This window comes from Mytilus galloprovincialis, chromosome 1 (genome assembly GCF_965363235.1).
Source record: "Mytilus galloprovincialis chromosome 1, xbMytGall1.hap1.1, whole genome shotgun sequence".
Lineage (NCBI taxonomy): Eukaryota > Metazoa > Mollusca > Bivalvia > Mytilida > Mytilidae > Mytilus > Mytilus galloprovincialis.
In genome coordinates, this window is record NC_134838.1 from 47,454,568 (window position 1) to 47,460,567 (window position 6,000).

At 33.8% G+C, this 6,000-nt stretch overlaps 1 protein-coding gene across 2 annotated transcripts in view; it reads left to right on the top strand.

Annotated features, from left to right (window-relative positions):
- Positions 1-5,737, top strand: part of LOC143076212 (angiopoietin-4-like) — a 61,735-nt gene extending 55,998 nt beyond the window's left edge. For both annotated transcript variants that reach the window (XR_012978568.1, XM_076251925.1), the window contains one exon: positions 5,181-5,737. The gene's annotated coding sequence lies outside the window, so the exon portion shown is untranslated. The remainder of the gene's footprint in view (positions 1-5,180) is intronic.
- Positions 5,738-6,000: the final 263 nt, after the last annotated feature.

Consider the following 6,000-nt stretch of genomic DNA (forward strand, 5'->3'; position numbering starts at 1 on the left):
AAAATGCGAAACTACACTCCTAGCTGTGCTTTGATACCTTAATAAAATTTCATTTCAAGGATTTGTGACGTCAAATACGTGACCTGGTCATTAGCACTTTAACCAAGACATATCAACGTTAACGACGTCCTAATATTTTAACCGACGTTGATAAGTCCGACACGAATTTTCAGGTCATCCTACGGTTTGCGGGTAAAACAAAGGAAACACTACAAAAAAGACGCAAATACAGCGGGATATTTATTATTTGGTTATCTGCATATTGATATTGTACTGTCGGTACATATCACGGCTTTATCTCGTTCGCTGCGCTCAATCGACAAAAAGCTTCATATTGTGAATGGCAATTGATATTTAACAATATAATCGGTACGAGTCGATCAAACACGCTTCCTGTTTAACGGTACTTTGAATTTTGAGTGCTTATATGCTTAGCACGACAACACGAACATTCTCAATGTTGTTTTGTACAACATTGATATCAGATTTTAACAGGATAGTATTATCAATCGCACGTTGATTGCCAAGAATACGTTTTTCAATAATTTTAACTTTGGATGTAACCCGTTTCTGATTGGCTGATTGTCTATCAGCTCATGGACATATTTTTTTCATGTGATAGTGATGTCATCTACGTTTTTTCAAGATTTACTCCGACCCAAAATGGAATTTAGAATAAGGTTATCAGGAATGACTGTAATATTGTTTATGTCTATTCAAAATAACATAAAAAATGTAGTGCACGCTTCGCAGGTTATTCAGTGTGCACCACATTTTTTATGTTATTTCTTCATAAACAGAAACAATATTACAGTCATTCCCTAATTAAAATAAGCATTGAATTATAAAAAGAATGTTATTAGAAAAACTCTGTATATACTATTGTTACCGAATCACAATATTTGTTTTGACGAACAGAATAAAATATCATTCTGGCACATCTAACGTCCGGTAGTATGACCACTTCGCTAAAGTATTATGTATATTAACTTTAGGGTATGAATACACCAGCATCCACGCCTGGACATTATTGTGACGTTAAATATGATGCATCATTGGACTAATGTGACTACCACGCTGTTTTCACATTAAAAAGAACCTTTTGCATCAACTCTATGGGGTTCCGTAGATGACCTGTTGCAAAGACTTTTTCCCTATCCAACTTACCATCAATTTTCAATGGCAGTCTTATTTCGACTTTCATTTAAGTCAACCTATCTTGCAGAACCTACGTTTTGAATAAGCTATATTGTATTTTGTAACCTTGAATTTAAACGGCTTCAATTATTCAATTTTTTTCTTTTAGAAAACTTTAGAAAGAATTTAAAAACCAACGAACAGGTTAATGTTGCTTAAACCACGAAAATTGTTACGCCAAAATGCGGAACTACACTCCTAGCTGTGCTTTGATACCTTAATAAAATTTCATTTCAAGGATTTGTGACGTCAAATACGTGACCTGGTCATTAGCACTTTAACCAAGACATATCAACGTTAACGACGTCCTAATATTTTAACCGACGTTGATAAGTTCGACCCGAATTTTCAGGTCATCCTACGGTTTGCGGGTAAAACAAAGGAAACACTACAAAAAAGACGCAAATACAGCGGGATATTTATTATTTGGTTATCTGCATATTGATATTGTACTGTCGGTACATATCACGGCTTTATCTCGTTCGCTGCGCTCAATCGACAAAAAGCTTCATATTGTGAATGGCAATTGATATTTAACAATATAATCGGTACGAGTCGATCAAACACGCTTCCTGTTTAACGGTACTTTGAATTTTGAGTGCTTATATGCTTAGCACGACAACACGAACATTCTCAATGTTGTTTTGTACAACATTGATATCAGATTTTAACAGGATAGTATTATCAATCGCACGTTGATTGCCAAGAATACGTTTTTCAATAATTTTAACTTTGGATGTAACCCGTTTCTGATTGGCTGATTGTCTATCAGCTCATGGACATATTTTTTTCATGTGATAGTGATGTCATCTACGTTTGTTCAAGATTTACTCCGACCCAAAATGGAATTTAGAATAAGGTTATCAGGAATGACTGTAATATTGTTTATGTCTATTCAAAATAACATAAAAAATGTGGTGCACGCTTCGCAGGTTATTCAGTGTGCACCACATTTTTTATGTTATTTCTTCATAAACAGAAACAATATTACAGTCATTCCCTAATTAAAATAAGCATTGAATTATAAAAAGAATGTTATTAGAAAAACTCTGTATATACTACTGTTACCGAATCACAATATTTGTTTTGACAAACAGAATAAAATATCATTCTGGCACATCTAACGTCCGGTAGTATGACCACTTCGCTAAAGTATTATGTATATTAACTTTAGGGTATGAATACACCAGCATCCATGCCTGGACATTATTGTGACGTTAAATATGATGCATCATTGGACTAATGTGACTACCACGCTGTTTTCACATTAAAAAGAACCTTTTGCATCAACTCTATGGGGTTCCGTAGATGACCTGTTGCAAAGACTTTTTCCCTATCCAACTTACCATCAATTTTCAATGGCAGTCTTATTTCGACTTTCATTTAAGTCAACCTATCTTGCAGAACCTACGTTTTGAATAAGCTATATTGTATTTTGTAACCTTGAATTTAAACGGCTTCAATTATTCAATTTTTTTCTTTTAGAAAACTTTAGAAAGAATTTAAAAACCAACGAACAGGTTAATGTTGCTTAAACCACGAAAATTGTTACGCCAAAATGCGAAACTACACTCCTAGCTGTGCTTTGATACCTTAATAAAATTTCATTTCAAGGATTTGTGACGTCAAATACGTGACCTGGTCATTAGCACTTTAACCAAGACATATCAACGTTAACGACGTCCTAATATTTTAACCGACGTTGATAAGTTCGACCTGAACTTATCAGGTCATCCTACGGTTTGCGGGTAAAACAAAGGAAACACTACCAAAAAGACGCAAATACAGCGGGATATTTATTATTTGGTTATCTGCATATTGATATTGTACTGTCGGTACATATCACGGCTTTATCTCATTCGCTGCGCTCAATCGACAAAAAGCTTCATATTGTGAATGGCAATTTATATTTAACAATATCATTGGTACGAGTCGATCAAACACGCTTCCTGTTTAGCGGTACTTTGAATTTTGAGTGCTTATATGCTTAGCACGACAACACGAACATTCTCAATGTTGTTTTGTACAACATTGATATCAGATTTTAACAGGATAGTATTATCAATCGCACGTTGATTGCCAAGAATACGTTTTTCAATAATTTTAACTTTGGATGTAACCCGTTTCTGATTGGCTGATTGTCTATCAGCTCATGGACATAATTTTTTCATGTGATAGTGATGTCATCTACGTTTTTTCAAGATTTACTCCGACCCAAAATGGAATTTAGAATAAGGTTATCAGGAATGACTGTAATATTGTTTCTGTCTATTCAAAATAACATAAAAAATGTGGTGCACGCTTCGCAGGTTATTCAGTGTGCACCACATTTTTTTATGTTATTTCTTCATAAACAGAAACAATATTACAGTCATTCCCTCATTAAAATAAGCATTGAATTATAAGAAGAATGTTATTAGAAAAACTCTGTATATACTATTGTTACCGAATCACAATATTTGTTTTTCTATAATGACGACTTCAGTATGTATATTAATGAAATTTATCCTGTTGAACTTACTTTAAATAAAGCTAATACTAACAATGACCACTGCCCTTTTCTCGATCTTGATATCTATATCACTAATGGAAAGCTGAATACTAAAATTTATGATAAAAGGGATGATTTTTCATTTCCTATCGTTAATTATCCGTTTTTAGATGGTGACGTTCCCTTGTCACCATCTTACGGTGTTTATATATCTCAACTTGTACGATTCGCTCGTGTATGTAACAATGTTTTAGATTTTAACGAGAAAAATTTATGTATTACTGAAAAATTATTACACCAGGGTTTTCGATATCACAAACTAGTCAAAACATTTACTAAATTTTATCATCGGTATAAAGGCATCATTCGTAAATATAGTTCAACATGCAGACTTCTAATACGTTCAGGTATTTCACATCCAATTTTTTATGGAAATATTCTTTATAAAGCACAAAGGTGTCAGTATTCACCTCAGAAACTTACAAAACCTTTGAATAGACTTATTAAGAAGGGATATAATTACGATACTGTTGTCAAGTCATTAAAGATTGCATATTTTGGCGTTAATATTGAGTCACTGATAAGGTCTTTGCATCGGAACTAAACACATTTATTCTAAAAACAGTTGTTGGCATGACACGGGTTATGTTCTTCTCATATATGTTATGATGGTATGATACTAAACCCCTAACGGGAAGGATTGTGCCTGATGTTCATATGATGAAATCATAATCTTTCAGTCAGTTTAATTGAAGTCTGGAGCTGGCATGTCAGTTCACTGCTAGTAGTCTGTTGTTATTTATGTATTATTGTCATTTTGTTTATTTTCTTTGGTTACATCTTCTGACATCAGACTCGGACTTCTCTTGAACTGAATTTTAATGTGCGTATTGTTATACGTTTACTTTTCTACATTGGTTAGAGGTATAGGGGGAAGGTTGAGATCTCACAAACATGTTTAACCCCGCCGCATTTTTGCGCCTGTCCCAAGTCAGGAGCCTCTGGCCTTTGTTAGTCTTGTATTATTTTAATTTTAGTTTCTTGTGTACAATTTGGAAATTAGTATGGCGTTCATTATCACTGGACTAGTATATATTTGTTCAGGGGCCAGCTGAATTTCTCGCTACATTGAAGACCTGTTGGTGACCCTCTGCTATTGTTTTTTATTTGGTCGGGTTGTTGTCTCTTTGACACATTCCCCATTTCCATTCTCAATTTATATATATATACGACACTTAATATTAGTAAACAGCATTCAATAAATCCATCAAATCACCTTATATACAGTTAAACTTGCATAAACCAAACCATATGTAAACCGGAAACCGATCTAAAGTGAACTTATATATCATGTCCTGCAATGCATATTGTTTAATAATTCAACCTGCTTATACTGAAAACATGTATAACCAGGAGAAAAATCTTTAATCACAAAGTGTATGAGCTTATGCAACTTTTACTGTACATTCCTGTGTTCTTGTGATATTTTTAGGATGTCATTGGAAGTTTTAAGTACAAAAGAACACACTGATGATGGTTATGGGAGACAATACAGCGCAAAACACACAGTGAGCACAACATATAAACATCCAAAAGGTCTCTCGTTTATGCATATTCATGAGGATGGGAAAGATTATGAGGACATATATCGTTACGAGACTGTATCAATTGGCGATATCAATATACGTTATTCTTACGATTGGGGAAACTATTTTACATGGGAATATGTTAAGATATCAAAACAGAGTGATGAAATCAGCTATGCACAGCAAGAATTTGGACCAGTCGATCCTTTAAAGAAGGAAACTCGGCAGGCTGATAAGGGAAAAGAGGTTTTAACACAACTTAGTGAAGATCTGTGTTTATCACTGAAAGATTTTGTCCATCTTCTAACGTCAAACTTTAAAATCAGTTCGGATGTTTTGAATTTATTCCTGTGATAATTTGTTATACAGTGCAAAGGATTTGAGCTGCGGATATTAAAATTCATATAAATCATTCTGAAAAATATTTGTCATTATTAAAATCTTCATAAACAATTTAACAGTGTTTTTAACCTTGTTTGTATTTGCTTTTGCTTGAGTAATTATCTATACTTTTTAGGACTGCAGACATTTTTTGTCGGGGGATTTTATTGTGACATCATACGTATAATTGGTATGTTGTTCCCCACATTTCACAGGAACATGCGTCGTACGATAAGCAATCCATCAATAGTTTATGCATAATTCAAAAATTTAAATTTATAGCCAGAGAGAGAGAGAGAGAGAGAGAGAGAGAGAGAGAGAGAGAGAGAATCAAATGAACATTTA